The following is a 23183-nucleotide window of genomic DNA, read 5'->3' on the forward strand; positions in this document are numbered from 1 at the left end:
AGTGGGGTGGGGTAGGTCAGCCTCCAGAGCACGTGGCGGGTGGAAAAGAGAGGAGATTGGAAGTGACGGGGCTGGCAGGAGAGGCCTCACATAGGGGCAAGTCAGAAAGATGGCACCACATCTGAAAATGTGCCCGTGTGTGTCCAGAAATTCTGAAGATGACATATTTTAGTATGCTCGCTGTCCTAATCTCAGTGGAATTGTAAGAGTATAAAATGAAATAAAAACATTATATGCATAGATGTAGAGTGTGAATATATATGAGTGTATGCACATACATGTGCATACCCATGCAGATGATGTAAGAATATATATAGCAGCAAGCAGATCTGTAGGTATGCTCTTAAATTTGGAAATTGATCATTCAATACATTTATGTGGAGAGTTCTGAAAATCACGATCTGGCGGTCCGCGCACCACGGGGCTCGCAGTGATGACTCCTGGGTCATGAGATGATGGTGGCTTCTTGCCCTCCCTCCTCTCATTACACTTTCAATCTTCTGAAAATTTTGCAATGAGTACGTATGGCTTTCACAATGAGAAAAACAGCTATTTTGCAATAAATAAATAAATAAATAATGTGTGCAAGGACAAGCAGTGTCTACGAGAATTACAGCATAACACGCACTGCTGCTTCATGGCACGACATGAGGTGGGAAAAGCGGTCCGGTGCCCACTGTGAGTGTCTGTTGGGTGTGATGATGAGTGAGGACATGTGTGAGGGGAAGCAGCCCTGTCTGGGATGGATCGGGGGAGTGAACTCCGATGGGGTGGAGGCCACGTGGGGAGTGGTGCTTTTGTTCTTTCTCCACATTGCATGCGCAAAACTAAACCAAACAGGCTTTTTTTTTTTTTTAGACAGGGTCTCGCTCTGTCTCCTAGGCTGGAGTGTTGTGGCACAATCTCGGCTTACTGCAACCTTGACCTCCTGGGCACAAGCGATCCTCCCACCTCAGTCTCCCAAGTAGCTGGGGCCACAGGCATGTGCCACCATGCCCGGCTACTTTTTGTATTTTTTGTAGAGATGGAGTTTTGCCATGTTGTCCAGGCTGGTCTCGAACTCCTGGACTCAAGCGATCCTCCTGCCTTGGCCTCCCAAAGTGCTGGGATTGCAGGTGTGAGTCACTGCACCTGATCCCAAATGAGTTTTTAAAGGAGAGCAGGAGGTTCCATGATTGGCCAGGGAGGAGGCTGGGCTCTGTTTCCAGGGAAGAGGAAGGGGTCAGGTCAGTTCTAGAGGTCAGCTCTCCCAGTGTACAACTGGGGAAGCCGAGGCCCAGAGGGCGCCTGTTGTTAATCAGTGCTGGCACGCTTCTCTCCCCCGCCCCACGCAGGCCCTGCTGCACCTGCTCCCTCTTAGGACTGAATGCCCTACGATCCCCACCGAATGAGGAAGGACGCTAGAGGTTACAGGACTGGTCCCCGACCGCTCAGCCAGAAACAGGCTTTGAACCCTGCTGAACTCCGGTGGCACAGGCTGCGCAAGGCTTGCGTCTCCCTGGAAGGGCCACTCCTCTCTGGTCAGCGAAATCTCCTCCCCGCCCAGGAATCTGGACGGCCCCTGCCATTTGCCTGGTTGTTCCCCTACCCGAGTGCCCTCGATTTTCCCCTCTGGTCGGGGCAGGAGCGGCAGGGCTGGATGCCAGGGCCCCAGGGGCAGGGAGGTGAGTGGGCACCACTCCTTACCCCACGGGTAAGGTGGACATCCAGCTTCGGACCACATCACAGACGCCCAGGCCCCCAGCCACAGCCGGGATCACTCAGCTGGGTAACGTCTCCACTTCCCAGCTGGGTCAGAACTTTTCCATGCTGCCAGGACTTGCAAAAAAACAGCTGTCTGGCTGGTGAGTAGAGGGGCCTGGCCCTGGGTGGCCTTCCTGGCTGGTTGGCCCCAGGGACTCAGCAGGCACAAAAACAGCCTTGCTTCTCCCCAGCTGCCGGCTCAAGGTCTGAGGGACCCTGACAGGCCTGTCCCCGGCTCAGGGCTAGCTGTGCTTCCCTTCCAGGCTGAACAGAAAGCAAAACATCAGCCTGCTGGCCCATGGGGGTTGGGGGGGTCACTGCCCTCTAACAGCCTGGACATTCTTGCAGCCACTTGAGCTCAAGAGGTTTAAAAGTTCCCACTGCTTGGAGGACAAGGACAGCCCAAGAGAGTCTGCTGGTGCAGGCAGTGGATATCTGATTCCCCCAGGAGCAGGGATTTCTGTGGGACTCATGGAGGACTTTGCGGGCCTGTGAACCTAGCAAGAAAAATGTATGTACTTGTTTTCACCAACATTTAACTCACACACACAGACCCTGGACTCGGGGGGATCAGTCAGCTGTGACTTTGCTGCTCACAGACACCTCGACAGGGATCCCGCAGCTATTGTCCAGAGAGACGTCTCACAGCAGCACGGTCTTTACCTCCTCTTCCAGGCAGGCGCCGTGATCACCCCCACTTTACAGATGAGAAAAGCCAGGCTGGGTGATGCCATGACTCAGGGTTCCCCAGCTTGTGAACTGGTATTCGAGCCCAGGTCCATCTGAGCCCCTGGGGTTAATGCACTAAACCAGAATTGCAGGATTCCACAGCGGCAGACCGCCCCACACAGGCCCACCTCTAACAAAGGAGATGGGATGGTTAGAGCTGGTTATTTAATGTGCTGTAAAGAAACCCCTATCACTAAATCTCCATCTAGAGTTATATATGTAACTGACTTTGATTATAGTCTATGCATTTATTTATGCATTTAAAACATTATTCTGGGCAGGGATCCACAGACTTTAGTGGAATGGCAAAAGGATCCATGGCATGAATAGTGTTGAGAACCCTTGCTTTAGAACCTGCTGGTAAAATCATAATGAGGAGGTGGAAAACACAGTGCGACTTCCATGAGGGCGGGGCCTGCCTGTCTCTTGTTCCGGCATCTAAAGGAGCTCTTGGTCAGGAAGAGCATCTGATTTCCCTAAGTTTACACCTTTTTCCTGTTCCCACCCCACTATCTCCATCAGTATCATCAAAGCTGTTGTAGAGTGCCCTGCAAATGCAGCCTCAAGACAAACCCTTCTGGTGAGGCTGCTGCCAGGACAGTTCTCCCGTATAAACCCTGGAGCAGCCATGTCCCTCAAAAACCACCTATGGGAGAGGTGAGTTCCAGAGGGGTGTGCAGAAATGGCTCTGCAAATCCAGTCCAGGTGCAAATCCTGGCCCCATGATTCACTAGCTGGGTGACCTTGAGTGATTTCCCTAACCTTTCTGGCCCTTGTTTCCTTATCTGTGATATAGGCTTAATCATAGAACAATAAAAAATATTTCATATTTGCCTGATCACATATCTATGCATTTATTCACCCACCCATCCAACCATTAGTCCATTCACTCACCCATCCATCCATCCATCCACCCACCCATCCACCTATTCATCCAACCAGCCAGCCAGCCAGTCATCCATGCACCCATTCCTCCACCCACCCACCCATCAATTCATCCATTCACCCATCTGTCCATTCACCCATCTATCCAGTTATCCATCCATTCTTCCATCTACCCATCCATCCACCCATTCCTCCACCCACCCACCCATCAATTCATCCATTCACCCATCCATCCATTCTTCCATCTACCCATCCATCCACCCATTCCTCCACCCACCCACCCATCAACTCATCCATCCATCCATCCATCCATCCATCCATCCATCCACCTATTCACTGGCCCATCATTCACACATCCACCTACCCACCCACGCATTCATTCACCCATCCATCTATTCATCTACTCATCCACCCATCCACCCATCACTCCATCTACCCATCCATTTTATTTTTTGATGTGTTTCAGAATACATACATTTCCCCCTAAGTACTTCCACATGCAAATCATTAATCAGGCTTTAATATTTCAGAAACTTAATTTTACTTCTAGGTATTAAGGTGGCCAAGTCCTGCTTCCTTCTTGCCTCTCCCTACTCCCACCCTGCCTCTCCAGGCTGAGATATCCTAGGGCAAGAACCAGCAGAACCGTCTGAACTCCTCCCAGGCCCCTGGTTTCTGGAGACCCCTCTATGGAGGAGAATAAGGACAGCCTGAAGTTGGGTGGTGGAGGTGGGGGTTGCTCCTCCTGAAGCCCTTCAGTGACAGCCAAGCACTTGCTTTTCTGGCAGTTGAGGCTTTTACTTAACTTCCCCTGGGCGCCTCATCAGCTTTGGCACTGGTGGAAACTCATCACCTTGGACCAGCTGCCTCTAGAGGTGGTGAGCTCGCCATCACTTGAAGTGGTTAAGCAAAGACTGAAGGAAGCTCTGGTGGGGGTGGGAGAATGTTGTAGAGAAAATTTAACCCAGAACAGGATTGAACTACATCGGGGCTTCGCAGCTTCTGCACTGTTGATATTTTGGGCTGGATAACTGTTGCGGAGGCTGACCTCTGCACCGCACGGCATCCTGCCATAGTCCTGGTCTCAATCCATTATATGCCAGTAGCACCCACCCCCTAAGCAAAATGACAACCCAAAATGCCTCCAGTCATTACCGAATGTTCCCTGAGGGGTGAACTTGACCCCAGGCGAGAACATTTGGACTAGAGGAAACCTACAGTCCCTTGGACCTTGAAACTCCACGGTTGATCCTGCTCCCCAGGGCACCTCCCTCCTCGGTCCCCCCTGTTCACGGTCCTGTAGCCTTTCCGTTGCCATGGAAACTGGAATTGTCTTTGCCTCTTTTTCCTCCTTTGCCCACCCCATTTACACATTCTTTCAACCAACAAACTCCCATGTGCTGGGTCCAGGGAACACGGATGCAAACAGCCCCCCGTCTCCTCTTCTGGGGTGAGAGTAACAATGGTCTGACCTCCCTAAGCGGTTTGAGGATTAAGTGAGACGGACAATGCCAGGAAACGCCGAGCAAAATGCAGGCGCGGTGGACGTCGTCAGCTCTTAGAATTGCAAGCTCCAAAGAGGAGGGGGGCACCAGGCGACAGAGGAGTGGCTGGTTCTGGCTGGGGGACCCGGGGGCGGGGGAAGCAGATACCTCGCCTGCCGTTGGAAGCAGGGTCCGCAGGGTGGAGGCGCTCTGAACAGCAGGGCACAGCAGGTGGCGGGGTTGGAAGCAGCACGTGTGTAGTAACAGAAAAGCCAGGGAGGCAAGTACCGCAAAGCCCCAGAACCCGTCTTGGGGCTTGGTCCTCGCCATGGGGGCGCAATGCCCCTGGAGGGTTTTAAGAAGACTGAGTGGCATGGATGGGGAGTGAGAAGGGGGCAGGAGTGGGGACGAAAAGACCAGCAGGCAGGCAGTTTCAGCAGCCCAGGAACTAGGCCGTGGGGGCTCACCCAGTGAGGGAGAAAGAGCCTGGGGGCGGAGCCAGGCTTTTGGAGGAGGAGCCGACCTCCCGGGGTGGGGCCATGACTGTGGGAGGAGCCATATCTCCGTGGGGTGGAACTAGGTCTCCTGGGGGTGGGGCCAGGCTTGGGGGCAAAGCCAGGCTTCTGCAGAGAACCAATGTCCCCTGGGGTTGGAGCCATAACTCAGGGGAGAATCCAGATTTCCTTGAGGTGGAACTGGGTCTCGTGGGGATGGGGCCAAGCCTGCAGCAGGAGCCAGAGCTCAATGGATTGGGCCAGGCCTTCTAGGGTGGGGCTAGGCCTGGGGGCGGAGCCAGGCTCCTGCAGAGAACCCAAGTCCCCTGGGGTTGGGGCCGTAACGGGGTAGAATCCAGATTTCCCTGAGGTAGAACTAGGTCTCGTGGGGATGGGACCAGTCCTGGAGCAGGAGCCAGACTTCAAGGGGTGGGGCCAGGCCTCCTGGGGTGGTGCCTTGCTTGGCGATGAGGCCATGACTGTAGGAGGGGCCAGATCTCCTTGGGGTGGAACCCCATCTCCTAGGGGTGGGGTTAGGACCGGGGCAGGTGCCAGGATCCTGGGGCTGGAGCCAGGCCTCAAGGGGCAGGGCCAGGCCTGTGGGTGGGGCCAGGATTCCTGGAGGTGGGGCCATGCTTGAGGGGCCAGTTGTCCCATGGGCAGGGCCAAGTAGGGATGGGGCCCGTCTTCTGGGAGCTAAGGGAGGTCCAGGGGGTGGAGCCAATTCTGGGGCGGGTCTACGCTTGGGGGAGGGCCGAGCCCAGAGGCAGGGCCAAGCCACCGCCTGGTTGGAGAAGGAAATCAAAAGGGACGCCTCCTTGCTGGCCTTCTGGCTGAGCCTCACAGCCTGCTTTTCACAGGGCGCCTTTGTCTTTCGTCAACATCTGTCCAAATAGTACCTTTAAAAATCATTGCCAAAGCGTTTGCTCCCAACGGTTGGAAACGACCATCGGCAGGGGATGGGTTAAACCAATTCAGGTGACTGACACCGTGCAGTGATACGCAGCCAGCGTAACTGTCCCTGTGGAGGACGTCTAGGTGCAACGTCTGGTAGAAGGTACGAGGGCAGACAGCGTGGTCTGCATGCTCTATGCCACCATGTGGGCACAAAAGCAAAACAACATAGAATCGTGTGGTTATCTATGCGTCCAGAATTTCTGGAAAGACCCCAAGAGACTGGTCATATTGCTTGCCTCTGGGAAGCTGGGAGCCGAATAGGGCTGTGAAGGAGACGTCTCACTTCATTCTTGCTTTAGTCCTGAGCCAGCCCGGGTTGCGTGTGGCTGCGGGCCACAGAACCAGACACAGGGCCCAGTGCGCTAGGGTGAGTGTTTCGTCCAATGACCGGTGGCATCCAGGCACAGGCAGTCCTGGCCAGGCAGCAACTCCACGGGAACAGCGACCTCACCCATTCCTGTCCTCTTGACTGCAAGACGGTGGCTCCACCGCCAAGGTCACGAAGTGTACCAGGCCGGAGGGAGAGCAGTGCATGGTCCAGCTGAGGTAAAGGCTTTTCCAGAAGCCCCCGAACTGACCTGCAGGTCTCACTGGCAGCGCTGGGCACATGGCCCTGCCAGCCACAGAGAAGGTCATGTCTCAGCAGCACCCTGGTGCGCTGGACAGAGCTGGAGCTCTGTAGGAAGGAAGGGAGCGTGGAGCTGGGGCTGGCACCTTTGCACCTAGGGAATTTTGCACTCTGTAACCAGTTCCCTGCCTAATAAATTCAACATCAGCCAAAGAACCATGGCTGAGAACGTGCCCAGGGGAGCCAACTACTTGTCCCCCCCATCTGCACCCCCAGCTCATGTCTGTGGCACGGCCTTGGTGCGGCAACCCCCGCCCCCTGTGGCAGCAGAGGCAGGCACGACTTGGTGGAAGGAGGTTTGAGGCAGCAGGGCCCTGCTTCCTGCTGACGGGAGGATGGGGGCCGCGCCAGGTGACAGGTGAGATGGCAGATGGTGGCAGAGGGGGGTGCCAGTCTGGGAAGTAATGAGGTAGCTCATTATCAGGCGTTGTTTGTTTGTGGCTGAGAACTCAGCTCGGCCCAGGTTGGAGGCTGCTACTGCCACTTAGAGAGAGCACAGCACTGTCTGCATGCAGGGTCCTCGCTGCCCCTCTATAAAAAGTGCCTCCTGGTCAGCCGGAGATGTGCTTCAGATGCAGATCCCAGGCTCTGTTACCCGGAGACTGAAACCTGGTGGGTCAGAAGGGGCTCAGCAAACCGCATCTTTTTTTTTTTTTTTTGAGACCGAGTTTTGCTCTTGTTGCCCAGGCTGGAGTGCAATGGTGCGATCTCGGCTCACTGCAACCTCTGCCTCCCGGGTTCAAGTGATTCTCTTGCCTCAGCCTCCCGAGTAGCTGGGATTACAGGCATGCACCACGTGACACTTGTCTAATTTTGTATTTTTAGTACAGATGGTGTTTCTCCATTTTGGTCAGGTTGATATTGAACCCCCGACCTCAGGTGATCCGCCCGCCTCGGCCTCCCACAGTGGTGGGATTACAGGCGTGAGCCACTGCGCCCGGCCTCAACCTGCATTTTTAGACAAGCTCCCAGGTGACCGGGATGCAGAAAGTCCCTGACTTGACTACAGATTTATATCCAGATGCAGTTTCTTGGGCGCCTCTATGGGTGGGCACAGCTCTCCACCCGCTGTTCTGTTTGGTCCTCACTGGAGGATCGCTACCCATGAGGCCAAACTATCACCACCCCATTTCACAGACAAGGAAATGCAAGCCCAGAGAGGTGCAGTCCCGTGGTCTAGGTCACACAGCGCTTCCGGAGGAGCCTGCACCTGGCAGACAGCCTTGGCCTCCTGGGCCAAAAAAGCCCTTGCAGCTGCTCTGTCCTGTTTGGTCTTTTTTTTTTTGAGATGGAGTCTCGCTCTGTTACTGGCGTACAGTGGTGTGATCGCGACTCTGCAACCTCTGCCTCCCGGATTCAAGTGATTCTCCTGCCTTACCTTCCTGAGTAGCTGGGACTGTAGGTGCCCACCACCACGCCTGGTTACTTTTTGTATTTTTTGGGTAGAGACGATGTTTCACCATTTTGGCCAGGCTGGTCTCAAACTCCTGACCTGAAGTGATTCACCCACCGCTGCCTCCTGAAGTGCTGGGATTACAGGCGTGAGCTACTGAGCGTGCGGTCCTGTTTGGTCTTGCAACGTATTTGAAGGTCTGGTGCTGTTACACGCCTTTAACAGACAGGGCGGACTGAGGCCTTAGGGGCTGGGTGACCACTCTGAGTTCCAGCCCTTTCAGAGAGTAGGTGTCTGTTTTGGGGTTCTCCAGAAAAACAAAACCAAAAGAGTGCATATGTATGCATGTATGTGTGGGAGTGTGTGCGTGTGTGCGCACGTGTGTGCATGTGTGTCCATGCATGTGTGTGTATATTTGTGCACGCACACGTGTGTGTGCATGCGTGTGTGTGTAGGGGTATCTATTTTAAGAAATTGGCTCAAGTGATTGTGGAGGTTGACAAGTCCACAGTCTGCAGGGTGGCCACCAGGCTGACAACCCAGGGATGCATTGATGTTGCAGCTGAAGTCCCAGGTCGTCTGTTGGCAGAATTCCTTCTTGCTTGAGGAATATCAGTTTTTTTGTTCTGTGTTTTTTGTTTCACTGACTGGATGAGGCCCACGTTCTGGAGGGTGGCCTGCTTTACTCAAAGTCTACCGATCAAAATGTTCCTCTCATTCCAAAACACCCTCATGGAAACATCCAGAATAACGTCTGACAAACATGTGGGCGCCATCGCCCAGCCAATTTGACACATAAAATTGACCATCACAACACCCAGTAACTTCTTGTTGAATGACTAAATGAACCCTCCTGGGGCCAGGCAAGGCCCGGTTCTGTTAGGGCAGATTCCTCATTCATGGGCATGAACCCAGATCTGAAAAAGCTCCCTGTAGCCCATGGCTAGCACCTGCCCGGGTGGCCGCCTCTTGCTGTGGCCTTAGTCCTGGGCTCCTACCTGCTCCCTGCTGGAGGAGACGAGTCCAGGCCAGGGCCAGCTTGACTCCTGCCCGCTGCTTCCGCATGCAGCCGTGCCCAGCCCTGCAGGGCATCTCCAGTTCCCGCCAGAATGCTGGTGGCCTCTCTGGAAGCCTGCTAGCTTGTTCCTCACAGGTGGTGGCCTCTGAACACCTACAACCACTTCCTGAGGAATTATGGAGCCTTTTGATTTTAGACATTGACCTTGAGCCTGCAACTTAGTTTCTCTCTCATTATGTAACCTGCCACCTGGGGAGGGTTCCAAGGCTCACCATGGTGATCAAACCTGGCCATCGCAGGGGAGTACTCAGGGCCCAGGTTCCCTGTTGGCAGGTGGTGTCACATGGGGGCTCTGGAGTCCAAGTCTGGCTGGAATCCCCACTCTGCATGGCAGGCTGAGCCTCCCTGGGCCTCAGTATCCTGAGCTGTAAATGGAGAAAACACTAGGACCTGCTTCCAAGGCTGCTGTGGGAACCAAAGGGAAGGAGGCAGGAACCGTCTGCCGCAAGCCTGGGGTGTAGAGGGCTATCTATGAACTAAACACTGCCACGGCCATCAGCATCCTCATCTTTGTGTGTGCCTCTTTGTGTGTGTGTGTGCGCGTGTGTGTGTATATGTGTGTGTATGTGTGTGTGTGCACGTGTGTGTGTTCGTGCATATGTGTGTGTATACGTGTGTGCGTGTGTGTATGTGTGTGCGTGTGTGTGTGTATGTGTGTGCACGTGTGTATTTGTGTGTGCGCGTGTGTGTATATGTGTGTGTGCATATGTGTATGTGTGTGTGCATGCATGTGTGTGTATATGTGTGTGTGCATGTGTGTATGTGTGTGTGTGTGCATGTGTATATGTGTGTGTGCGTGTGTGTATGTGTGTGTGCGCGCACGTGTGTGTATGTGTGTGTGCACGTGTGTGTATGTGTGTGTGTGCGTGTGTGTATGTGTGTGTGTATGTGTGTGTATGTGTGTGTGCACGCATGCACGTGTGTGTGTGCGCGCACGTGTGTGTATATGTGTGTATGTATGTGTGTATGTGTGTGTGTGCACGTGTGTGTAGGGGCATTTATTGTAAGGAATTGGCTCAAGTCCCGCCTTCCTCCCTTTCCCCACCGTCAGGGGAAGGCTTTGGTGGGGAGGTGGTGTTCTGCCAGGGGCCGTACAATCCACCTATCTTCTTGCTACCTTTCAGCGAGTGGCTCACCCTGCCGCCACCCCAGGTGAGCTGTGGATTGAGGAACCCTAGTCTTGATCTCCCATCGGTGGTAGGAAGCCCGGTATCTGTATAGACCAAGAGCGGCAGCAGCCCAGCCCAGCTAAAGCGTGGCCTTTGGCAGAATTGTTCAAGTCTGGCTCTGCCCTCTGTGACTGGACAGGAAGCTCGGCTTCTTTGGGCCTCTGACTCCTCTGTAAAATGAGGCAATGCCTCCAGGACAGTGTCAAGAATGAAACAAGAGATTGCAGGTGCTGTGGTTTGAATGTCTGTCCCCTCTGAAATGCAGGTTGAAACTGAATCCCCGATGCAGCCGTGTGGAGAGGTGGGGCCTTTAAGAGGTGACTGGGTAGTGAGGACTGTGCCATTCCTGGGTTAATGGGTTAACAGAGGAGTGAGTTCTCATGGAAGCAGACTGTGGCTTTATTCGAAAGACCTGAGCTTGACGCTCAGCCCCTGTACCAGGGGAGCTTTGTGCCACCTCGGGGCGTCGCAGAGGGTTCCCACCGGCAAGAAGGCTCCCCACAACCTTGAACTTCTCAGACTCCATAACTGTAAGAAATAAATTCCTTTGCTTTGTAAATTTCCCAGTTTCAGGTATTCTGTTATAAGCAACAGAACATGGACTAAGGCAGTAGGAAAGTGGCTTATCCTATAGCCTGGCAGACAGTGAGGACCCCAAATAAAAATACACACCAAGGTGTTATCAAGAGCGGCCTGTCCATGAGAGGTCCAGGCCCTTCTTATACTGGGCTACTCGCCTGGTACTGCATTAACTTCTTTTTAACGTGTGCATTTAGTACATTCACAGAGTTGTTGCCACCATTACCAGTATTTAATTCCAGAACTTTTCATCATCGCGCACGGAAGCTCTGTCCTCACGAGCAGTCCCTCCCTGTCCCCTCTCTTCCTAGGCCACCCCTCGTCGGCTTTTACCTGTGCTGGAGATTTCATGTAAGCGGAATCACACTGTGTGAGTTTGTGTGTGTGGCTTCTTCCTCTTTGCACGCTGTTTTCAGGGCCCGTCCATATTGTAGTGTGTGGGTGCTTTGTTCCTTCTTACAGCTGAATAGTATTCCATGGTATGGAGAGACCACAGCTTATCTGCTCATCCATTGAAGGACATTGGGTTGTTTTCTTTCATTAACTGCCAAAACATATTTCTTTTTATTTTATTTTTTTGTTTTTGAGACGGAGTCTTGCTCTGCCACCCAGGCTGGAGTGCAGTGGTGCAATCTTGCTTGGCTCACTGCAACCTTCCACCTCTTGGGTTCAAATGATTCTTCTGCCTCGGCCTCCTGAATAGCTGGAGTTACAGGCGTGCACCACCATGCCAGCTAATTTTTTGTATTTTTAGTAAAGACGGGTTTCACCATGTTGGTCAGGCTGGTCTCGAACTTCTGACCTCGTGATCCACCTGCCTTGGCCTCCCAAAGTGTTGGGATGACGGGCGTGAGCCACTGTGCCCAGCCTACATATTTCTACTAGTAGAGTGGTGTTTTTTTTTTTTTTTTTTTTTTTTTTTTTTTTTTTTTTTTTGAGACAGAGTCTTGCTCTGTCGCCCAGGCTGGAGTGCAGTGGCGTGATCTCAACTCACTGCAAGCTCCGCCTCCCGGGTTCACGCCATTCTCCTGCCTCAGCCTCCCAAGTAGCTGGGACTACAGGTGCCCACCACCATGCCTAGCTAATTTTTGGTATTTTTAGTAGAGACGGGGTTTCACCGTGTTAGTCAGGATAGTCTCGATCTCCTGACCTCGTGATCCGACCGTCTCAGCCTCCCAAAGTGCTGGGATTACAGGCGTGAGCCACCGTGCCCGGCCCTGTACTAGTAGAGTTTTAATGGAAGTATATGGCATACATGCGAAAATCGCACGAGTCATACATGCACCATGAGCTGAATTTGCACAGGGTGAACACAGCCATGTAACAGCACCCGGGTAAAGAAACAGAGCATTACCGGCCCCCAGAAGACCTGTTCATGTCCCCTCCTAGGCTGTCCACTCCCTGACAGTAACCAGTAATCTGACCATTAATCAGCTTTATCTCTGAGATTAGGCCAGGCTCAGCAGCTCATGCCTGTAATCCCAACACTTTGGGAGGCCGTGGTGGGTGGATCACTTCAGGTCAGGAGTTCGAGACCAGCCTGGTCAACATGGTGAAACCCTGTCGCTACCAAAAATACAAAATTTAGCTGGGTGTGGTGGTGTGTGCCTGTAATCCCAGCTACTTGGGAGGCTGAGGCAGGAGAATTGCTGGAACCCAGGAGGCGGAGGTTGCAGTGAGCTGAGATTAAGCCTCTGCACTCCAGCCTGGGCGACAGAACAAAACTTCATCTTAAAAAAAAAAAAAAAAAAAAAAAAAAAAAAAAGCCAGGCACAGTGGCTCCTTCCTGTAATCCCAGCATTTTGGGAGGCCGAGGCGGGCGGATCACAAGGTCAGGAGATCGAGACCATCCTGGCTAACATGGTGAAACCTCGTCTCTACTAAAAATACAAAAAATTAGCCGGGCGTGGTGGCAGGCGCCTGTAGTCCCAGCTACTTGTGAGGCTGAGGCAGGAGAATGGCGTGAACCCAGGAGGTGGAGCTTTCAGTGAGCCGAGATCACGCCACTGCACTCCAGCCTGAGCCACAGAGCGAGACTCCATCTCAAAAAAAAAAAAAAAAAGATTTATCCCTGAGATTTCCGTAAGTGAAATTAGACAGCATGTGCTTTCTGTGTCTAGCTTCTTTCGCCCATTGCTATGACTGGCTTCTTTCGCCCATTGGTATGTTTGTGCAAGTCACGCATGCTGTTGTATGCTGTTTTAGCTCATTCATGTTCGTTGCTGCATAGTATTCCCTGATATTTCATGGTACAAATAGACCAAATCAGTGTATTCATTTGTGTGTGTTGCTCACAGTTAGGGCTGACACCATTCATGCTGCTGTGAATATTCCTGCATATGTCTCTTGGTGGACAAATGCACTCACATCTGTTGAGTCCTGGGAGTAAGACCTGAAGTCACGGGCTGTGCGTGGTCAGCTTTCATAGATGTTGCCAGTTCCACAAAGTCCTGCAAGTAAAGACCCTCTAGTTGTATCAGAGAGTTCCAATTGTTCTACATTCTTGCCTTCCATTAATTTTTTTAAACTGTTTTATTGAAATACAATTCACATACCATACAATTCATCCATTTAAAGTTGACAGGCCAACAGCAGTTAGTGGATTCATGGGGTTGTGCAGCCATCATCACCACAGTCAGCTCTGGAACATTGTCATCACTCCTGAACTGCTACCTGTCAACCCCCAATCCTTCCATCCCTCAGCACTGTGTCTACGATTTGGGCATTTCATACACATTGAATCATACGATATTTGTCTTTGGTTTGGCTTCTTTTACCCAGCATGATGTTTTCAAGGTTCATCCACACTGTAGCACGTGTAAGGATCCATTCCTTTTCGTGGCTGAGTAATATTCCATCACATGCATAGATCATGTTTTGTTTAACCATTTGTCATTTGATCGGCATTTGGGTTACTTCCACCTTTTGGCTGTAGTGAACGTGGCTTCTGTGAACATTCACGTGCAAGCTTTTAGACGGACAGATGTTTTCCATTTCCCTGGGTAGATATCCGGCATGGCGGCGGGCACAAAATGTGATAACTCTAGGTTAAACTGTTTGAGGAACTGCCAGACGGCTTTCCGTGGCAGTTGCGCTGTTTTACATCCTCACCAGAGCTGTCTGTGTGCCGAGAAAACACGCCACTCCTCCACACAGTGCTGAGCACAGGCAAACTCGCCGGACTTGGCATCTTTTTGTTGGGGTCAGGAGGGGACGAGGTAGTGTCTGCTTCGATGATGGGGTCAGCATCTGGGCAGTGTCCAAGGGTCAGGAGGGGACGAGTTAGTGTCTGCTTCGATGATGGGGTCGGCACCTGGGCAGTGTCCAGTGTCTGCTTTGATGACGGGGTCAGCATCTGGGCAGTGTCCAGGACACTCTTGCTGGTCTGGCACGAATACTGTGGCCATGGCGGCGTCTCAAGGTGGCATCCTGCCCAGAGTCCCCAGCAGGACCTGCTGCCCACAGCCTTGGGCCCCTCACTGTGAACTGTCACGTTCCCTGGTTGGCAGGAGTCTCTGGGGAAGAACAATTGGTGTGAACTCCCCGTGCAGGGTGGGGGCTGGGCGCAGATAAGTCTCATCATTTCTAGGGAATTTCACAGAGGCTGCCCAATGGGCTGTTCCAAACCCATGTGTGCCCAAAGCCCACTCCAGTCCGTTGGAGAAGGGGGCCCTCAGACAGCCCTTGGTCCTTAGTCCCTTGTAATCCAGAGAGTTCCCTTTGGAATGGAGAAATTCCCCAGAACAAGAGGAGGGGTGACCTTGGGCAAGTCCCTCCCCATCCTGGGTCTCTGCATGCCCATCAGTGGGGTGCAGGGTACACCTAGCGATGCCCAGGGCTCTCCCTGCCCTGAGCTCTCTGGAGAAGCTGGGATGAACTGCAAAGCAGCCAGCTCTTTTTGGGTAAAAATCCTCCAGGCTCATTTGCCGGGTGGTGGCTGTCCCTGACGCCGTGTCAGTCTATATTCCAGAGCCTAAGAACGCCTGGCAGTGAAGGTCAGCCACCCTGGCCGGAGACTGCCCCGTGTCCACAGAGCCCTTGGGCCTCCCAGTGGTGAGGAGGGAGAAGGAACAGCTGCTGGAAAATGCCAGGCGTCTTCATTGTGATCGGCATGAGGGTTCGCTCCAAGCATGGAGGCTGGTTCCCCTTCCCTCCTTTATTTGCTCAGCTTTGAGCTCACGGACTGACACTTACCAGGAGTTTAACAAATATTTATCGAATGAATGGATTCATTCATTTGCTTATTCAATCAAGAAGACTGAAATCTTACAGTCAGAAGCTGCAGCCACAGAGGCAGCCCAAAGCTTGTTTATTAAATGCCGGCTCTGGTGGCCGTGTCCTGCCAGCACGGTCTGGGGTGGCCTCCACAGCGCCCTTGGGAGGTGGGTGACAATATGGCACAAGGTGCTCACAGCTCCTGACATGGCCTCACCTGGAGGCTGGGGAGGTGGGGAGGGAAAGGTGAGCACCATCATTACATGAGGGGGACTCCTGCCCAGCGACAGAGGCAAGGCTGTTGGGAACAGTGCTGGGTGCGGGGGTCGCCTTTCCCTCGCCTGAATGCCATTCACACCCGTCTTCATTTTTCTTCTGAGTCACATTCTCGAGCCTGGACGAGGCCATCTATTACTGGAGTTTTAAGCTGCTTTGTGAACCACAGGACAGCTGGCTGCTTGGTGAGGCCTGTTCCGCCCTGGGGGCCTCATGGTGCGGAGAGAGCAGGATTTTTAAAATCTAACCAGAGGTGACGAGCACAGCAGCCCCAGCAGAGGGAAGATGAATGAGGCAGGGGCCAGGGGACATCCTGGGAAACCCAGATCCAGGTCATTTTTTGGCTGAGACCCACCGTGGGGCTGTGCTGGGCCAGGAAAGATCTATGACTGCTCAAGGCCATTCTAATGCCCTCAGTTCTTTTCTTTTTTGGGGATGGAGTCTCACTCTGTCACCCAGGCTGGAGTGCAGTGGCATGATCTCGGCTCCCTGCGGCCTCCGCCTTCCGGGTTCAAGCGATTCTCCTGCCTCAGCCTCTCGAGTAGCTGGGATTACAGGCGCCTGCCATCATGCAGGAGGCTACACCTGTGCCTTACTTACAGGCTGTGCACTGTCCATGAGCCCTGGTGGGGTTGTGATTATTGCTGGTAGGAGGCCGGGGACGAGGCCAGAAGCCTGGAGGCCGTGTGAGGATCATGCCTCGTGAGTCAGGTAGGAGGTTGCTGGAGAGACAGATGACAGGGGGCAAGTTGCACAATATAGAACTGAAGGCATTGGCTGGGCGCAGTGATTCACGCCTGTAATCCCAACACTTTGGGAAGCTGAGGCAGGCGGATCACTTGAGGTTAGGAGTTCAAAACCAGACTGGCCAACATGGTGAAACTCCCGTCTCTACTAAAAATACAGTGGACCCCTGGCATGGCTCTGCTGCCTGGGCTGGGGTCTGCCCAATGCTTCTGGTTCCCACCCACACTCCCCTCCCCAGGAAGATGCCCCTGAGAAGTTGGCCCACCTGGTTCTCTGCAGTCTCTGGGGTACCTGCCCCCTGACCTTCAGCCAGGTCCTGCCTCTCGTATGTCCACTCAGGTGAGAAACCTGTCTATAACCATGTTTGTCTAGGACCAAACTTCGTCGTACACACAAATGTGCACTGCACAATTTTACTCCACCCTTTACCAGGAATGCAAGGATTTTGCCGATGGAGGGGAGACTGCATTGTGTTCAGAACAGAGGTTTTCACACTTTGGAAAACCACATCCCCAGTGGCCAAGTGGTGTCAGGTAGGTGAGTGCTCCAGGCGCCGCCCTGGGGCTGGGTGCCGCTGTTTGCTGTCATGCCCACTGTGGGCCACTGTGGCAAGTAGATGACAGCCCTGTTCTCTTCCCCGGGGCAGCATGGAAAACCCATTATTTTATATTTATGTTTATTCATTTCTGATCAGCTGCATATTTCAGTTGGGGCATTATTGAAAAAGGTGTTTTGTAGGTTTTCATGCATTTCATTTCAGGATAGCAATCGGCATATAAAATTATGTGCTGTAAAGAAGGAGGTTGATCTGTCGGGTTGAACACTACCAGCAGGGCAGATGCACCCTTGGGGCTGGTTGAATGCTTTAAAAAAATTTTTTTTAGCTCAGCCACTGCTTTTTTTTTTTTTACAGCTTTATTGAGGTATAATTAATATATTGAAATCTGGCCAGATACAGTGACTCATGCCTGTAATCCCAGCACTTTGAGAGTCCAAGGTGGGTGGATCATTTGAGATCAAGAGTTTGAAAACAGACTGACCAACATGGCAAAACCCCATCTCTTCAAAAAATACAAAAATTAGCCGGGTGTGATGGCACACACCTGTGATCCCAGCTACTTGGGAAGTTGAGGTATGAGAATCGCTTGAACCTGGGAAGTGGAGGTTGCAGTGAGCCAAGATCATGCTACTCTACTCCAGCCTGGGCAACAGAGCAAGACCCTGTCTTAAAAAAAAAAAAACTGCACATATTTAATGCATAATTTGGTAAGTTTGGACATAGGCAAACAGTCATGATACCAACACCATGATCAGGGAAATCAACACATGCAGCACTTCCAGAACACTCCCCATGTCCCCATTATTTGTGGTAAGAACCACATTATTTGTGGTAAGAACACAGTACGAGATCTGTCCTCAAAGTCTTTTTTTTTTTTTTTTGAGATGGAGTCTCGCTCTGTTGCCCAGGCTGGAGTGCAGTGGTGCGATCTCAGCTCACTGCAACCTCTGCCTCCAGGGTTCAAGTGATTCTCCTGCCTCAACCTCCTGAGTAGCTGGGATTACAGGTGCCCGCCACCAAGTCTGGCTGATTTTTGTATTTTTAGTAGAGACAGGGATTCACCATGTTGGCCAGGCTGGTCTGGAACTCCTGACCTCAGGTGATCCATCTGCCTCAGCCTCCCAAAGTGCTGGGATTACAGGTATGAGCCACCACGCCTGGGCTATTTTTTATTTTTATTTTATTTTGAGACAGTGTCTCACTGTGTCACGCAGGCTGGAGTACAGTGGTACATTCATAGCTCACTGCAGCCTCAAACTCCCAGGCTCAAGTGATCCTCCCACCTCAGTCTCCCAAGTAGCTGGGACCACAGGTGCATGCCTCTACACTGGGCTAATTTTTAATCTGTTTGCAGAGATGGGGTCTCACTACTGCCTTGAACTCCTGGCCTCAAGCGACCCTCCCGCCTCTGCGTGAGCCACCTCACCCAGCTCCCAGTGATGTTTTTACGTGATTTCTTAAAATTAGGATCCAAATATTATCCACGCCATGCATCTTGTGGTTCTGTTGCTTTTCCCTCCCTGGCCCCTTCCCCGCTTCCCCAGCCTACCCCACCCTAAGACAGCAGGGACACCCACTTTCCCTGTGCAAAGCGGCCTTCCCATCTCCCATCTGTGCATCCAACCAAGATTCGAGGAGCACCCACCTCGTGCTAAGGACTGGGGCACATTCCTGAAGATGACTCTGGTCTCTGCCCTGTGGACAGCAGAGTCTAGAGGAGGAGAGAGCAGAGACAAGCGTTAGAAAAAGAGTGGCTGATCACTCCAGACTCTGCTGAGAGGTGAGGTGCCTCCCCCTGCCTGCTCCCTCCTCCCTGCACTGATCCCTTCCTCCTGCCCCCAGCGGGCCACCTGGTTAATTACCACTGCCTCCCAGCTTCTCCAGCTCCCACACCACCGACTCCCCAGCCTAAGGGAGGGCTCCTTGGTCCCCTTCCTGAATGATATTTACAAGCCAGCCACGCTGGGCTCCAGAAAGAGGAGGACTGTGGCAATTTCCTTTTTATCAACAAGGCTCAGAGAAGTCGATAACATACCCAGAGTCACCCAGAAATGAACCCTCGGAGGCAGGATTCAAACCCAACAGGGCCTCAGGGTCACGCTGTTTTTTCCCCTAGGGTTGAGAGAGCGGGATCCGGGTGGACACTGGAATTCCTCCGAGCTTAGATGAGCTGTATCAGGGTTCGGCAAACCACGTCCCTTGGACCAAATCCCACGGCAGCCTGCTTTTGTGAATAAAGTTTTATTGGAACACAGCCACACCTGTGCATTGATATATTACTTATGGCCGTTCTGTTTCTCCAATGGCAGAGCCCAGGGGTTGCAACGGAGACCATTTGTGCAAAAGCCAAAAATCTTCACTATCCAGCCCTTTACAGGAAAAGTTGGCCAAACCTTATGCTATATGTTTAGCAGGATAAAGAAAGAAAGAAACCTGTAGGAGCCTCTCTTCCCTAAAACCTAAATTATTTACAATTTAAATTTAAAGCCACTTTCATTCAGTGGCCTATTCTTGAACTGGCTCTGAAAAGGATTCCTTGTTCTGGAAGGCAGACGGTGTGAGACTGTAGAGGTGAGAGTGAAAATCTTAAGGCCCATGTCTGAATTCTAAGGATATGCTTCCCAATCTGTGTGCATTCCCTGCATGAACTATTCAATTTAAATTTTTAAAAAGAGGAAGAAAATAGCCATCTCCATGGTTTTTCCTTCTCATTGCTCCAATTCCATAACAACAAGCCCTCCAGCAAGCCTCAATTTATTCAAATTCCCAAGCTGGGTTTGGAGGGGCGGGAGACAGAAATCCTGTCCCCCAGATCGGATCATGCTGTCACCAGAATGGGCTTGGTATTTTTTTCCAGCAAGTGTCTTGGTTTGTGTGAGGACAGATGATGGTGTCACGCCCACGCTGGGTATGACAGGGGAGAGGAGTCCACAGGGGGAGCCGGGGGACTGGCCGCTTCCTCAAAGCCTGGACCCATAGGAGGCGTTCCCTGGCGTCCACCAGCCTCTCTGAGCAACCGCCTGCCCGCAGCCGGCAGGAATCGTCCTGGCCTGTAAGTGCATGAATTTCCCTGGGCTGCCATAACAAACACCACAGCCAGGGACTTAAGCTACAAGAATCATTCTCTCCCTCTGGAGGCCAGAAGGCTGCAATCAAGGCGTGGGCAAGGCTGGTTCCTTCCCAGGGCAGTGAGGGGGCACCTGGTCCAGGCTGCGCTCCTCGGCTTGTAGCTGGCAACTTCTCTCTGTGTTTCTTCACCTCGTCTTCTCTCAGGGCCTGTCTGTGTCCAAATTTCCCCCTTTTATAAAGACCCTGGTCATATCGGATTACAGCCCACCCTAATGACCTCATCTTACTTTGATCACCTCCCTGTCACCAAATAAAGTCACATTCAGAAGTACAGGAGGTTATGACCAAATAAAGTCACATTCAGAGGTACAGGGGTTATGACTTGGGGGAGTTCATATGATAGCTTCCCCCATGTCAGGGAGTGGACAGCGGGCTGGTTGGGTGGATGACAGAGCTGGGTACAGAAAGCTTTGGTGGGGGTGACCCAGATGGCAGGTGCAAGCAAGTGTGGGCAATAGTGGCCCCCACCCTCATGACCACAGGACCCCAACTCTTTTTTTTTTTTTTTTGAGACAGAGTCTTGCTCTGTCGCCCAGGCTGGAGTGCAGTGGTGCGATCTTGGCTCACTGCAACCTCCACCTCCCGGGTTCAAGCGACTCTCCTGCCTCAGCCTCCTGAGTAGCTAGGATTACAGGCATGCGCCGCCACTCCTGGCTAATTTTTGTATTTTTAGTAGAGACGAGGTTTCACCATGTTGGCCAGGCTGGTTTTGAACTCCTAACCTCAAGTGATCCGCCTGCCTCGGCATCCCAAAGTGCTGGGATTATAGGCGTGAGCCACCGCACCCAACCTCTTTCTCTAATCCCAGTCTTCTGGACTTGGAGTCACCGTGGGCATCTATGGGGCAGGCAGCCTGTGGGGGTGAACACAGTGATTCATGCTGTCTGCCCCAATATGCCAACAGCGCCCTGGGAGGAATGCCTGGTGTTGCAGTTGAACACCTGCAAGGCAGCCATTAGCATGTCATATTCCCTGGGTAACAGCAGGTACCCTCTCCCACTCATCCACTGGTGGGGGGGTCTCGTGGCCTCCCAGCTGAATGAGGGGCTTACCCCTCCCACCCCTCTGTGAGGCACAGACTGCACCTGAAGGAGCCTGTCCTCCACACCGTGGCACCAGCTACCCCTCCTCAGCTTTTAAAATACTTTATTTTATTTTATTTATTTTTTTTATTTTTTATTTTTTTGAGACGGAGTCTCGCCCTGTCGCCCAGGCTGGAGTGCAGTGGCCGGATCTCAGTTCACTGCAAGCTCCGCCTCCCGGGTTCACACCATTCTCCGGCCTCAGCCTCCCGAGTAGCTGGGACTACAGGCGCTGCCACCTCGCCCGGCTATTTTTTGTATTTCTTAGTAGAGACGGGGTTTCACCGTGTTAGCCAGGATGGTCTCGATCTCCTGACCTCGTGATCCGCCCATCTTGGCCTCCCAAAGTGCTGGGATTACAGGCTTGAGCCACCACGCCCGGCCTTAAAATACTTTAAAAAGCAGTTATCAAGAAATAATACTGATCAGGCCAGGCACAGTGGCCCATACCTGTAATCCCAGCACTTTGGGAGGCCAAGGTGGGAGGATCACAGGAGTGTGAGGCCAGTCTGGGCAACATGGAGAGACCCCATCTGTAAAAAATAAAAAATAAAAAAAAATTAGCTGGCATTATAAATTTAAAAATTTACTCCCAGCTACTCAGGAGGCTGAGGCAGGAGGATGGCTCGAGCCCAGGTGGTTTCAGTGAGCTGTGATTGTGCCACTCACTCCAGCCTGGGCAACAGTAAGACCTTGTCTCAAAAATAGGTCAGGCACAGTGGCTCACGCCTGTAATCCCAGCACTTTGGGAGGCTAAGACAGGTGGTGGATCAGTTGAGGTCAGGAGTTTGAGACCAGCCTGACCAACATGGTGAAACCATGTCTCTACCAAAAATATTTTTTAAATTAGCCAGGCATGGTGGCATGTGCCTGGAATCCCAGCTTCTCAGGAGGCTGAGGCAGGAGAATTGCTTGAACCCGGGAGGCGGGGTCTGCAGTGAGCCAAGATCATGCCACTGCACTCCAGCCTGGGTGACGGAGTGAGACTCCGTCTCAGAAAAATAAATAAGTACATGAATAACACTAATCAGAATTTCGTGTGTTCCATATTTCACAGACGCTTTCACACAGAGCCCTCATGAGGAAGCCCCTGCAGGGAGAACGCTCAGAGATGGAAAGTCACTGCCCAAGGCCACATAGCTGAGACCTAAACCCTGAATATCTCCAGGGCTGTCCCGTTGATATCTTCCAACAGCACGTGCACAGAGACAGCCATCAGTGGGGACGCTGCCTGGATGGAGGACAGCTAGTTTGGCGTTCGCTTCAGAACAATCTGGGGGAGGTAGAATGCGGGTATGGAGGAGAGAAGATGGCTCCCAGGTGGAAGCTGGTGATAGGCCCCAGGTGGGCACCCCAGGTGGCACCCTAGGTGAGCACACGGGGTTCATTACACTCTGCCTTCTTAGATAGATGCATGTTTGTCATTTTCCATAGTAAATGGTTTTTTTTTTCAATGATCTTGAGTAAGCATATGAGATAGCATTAAATATAAGGGAAAGCTTCCCTCCACTCCCAGAACAGATCCCTTTCAACAAGGGGTGTGGTGGATGTGGTGGAGCTAACACAAGACTGGCTATGCAGGAGAATTGCTTAAACCCGGGAGGCGGTGGTTGCAGTGAGCTGAGATAGTGCCATTGCACCCCAACCTGGGCAACAAGAGGGGAACTTTGTCTCAAAAAAAAAAAGGACTGGCCATGTATTGATCATTATGGAAGGTCAGTGGCAGGTACTTGGGGTTTTTTTTGGTGGGGGGAGGGGGAGAAGGAGTTTTGCTCTGTTGCCCAGGCTGGAGTACAATGGCACGATCTCAGCTCACTGCAACCTCCACCTCCCACGTTCAAGTGATTCTCCTGCATCAGCCTCCCGAGTTGCTGGCATTACAGGTGTGCACCACCATGCTGGGCTAGTTTTTGTATTTTTAGTAGAGATGGGGTTTCACCATCTTGGCCAGGCTGATCTCAAACTCCCAACCTCAGGTGATCTGCCCACCTCGGCCTCCCAAAGTGCTGGGATGACAGGCGTGAACCACTGCCCTG

At 52.4% G+C, this 23183-nt stretch overlaps 1 long non-coding RNA gene across 4 annotated transcripts in view; it reads left to right on the forward strand.

Annotated features, from left to right (window-relative positions):
- The first annotated feature begins 588 nt into the window (after positions 1-588).
- LOC126944362 (uncharacterized) overlaps positions 589-23183 on the forward strand; it is a 28080-nt gene continuing 5485 nt past the window's right edge. Inside the window, exons 1-7 of one of the 4 annotated variants that reach the window (XR_007722025.1) lie at positions 589-652; positions 1335-1844; positions 16233-16341; positions 16616-16716; positions 16810-16910; positions 18291-19988; positions 22205-22516. This is a non-coding gene — a long non-coding RNA (uncharacterized LOC126944362). Of the gene's footprint in view, positions 679-1334; positions 1845-16232; positions 16342-16380; positions 16717-16809; positions 16911-18290; positions 19989-22204; positions 22517-23183 lie in introns of those variants that run through there. The other 3 variants (XR_007722024.1, XR_007722026.1, XR_007722027.1) reach the window with 3 other exon arrangements.

The sequence above is a fragment of the Macaca thibetana genome, chromosome 20, assembly GCF_024542745.1.
Source record: "Macaca thibetana thibetana isolate TM-01 chromosome 20, ASM2454274v1, whole genome shotgun sequence".
Classification (NCBI taxonomy): Eukaryota; Metazoa; Chordata; class Mammalia; order Primates; family Cercopithecidae; genus Macaca; species Macaca thibetana.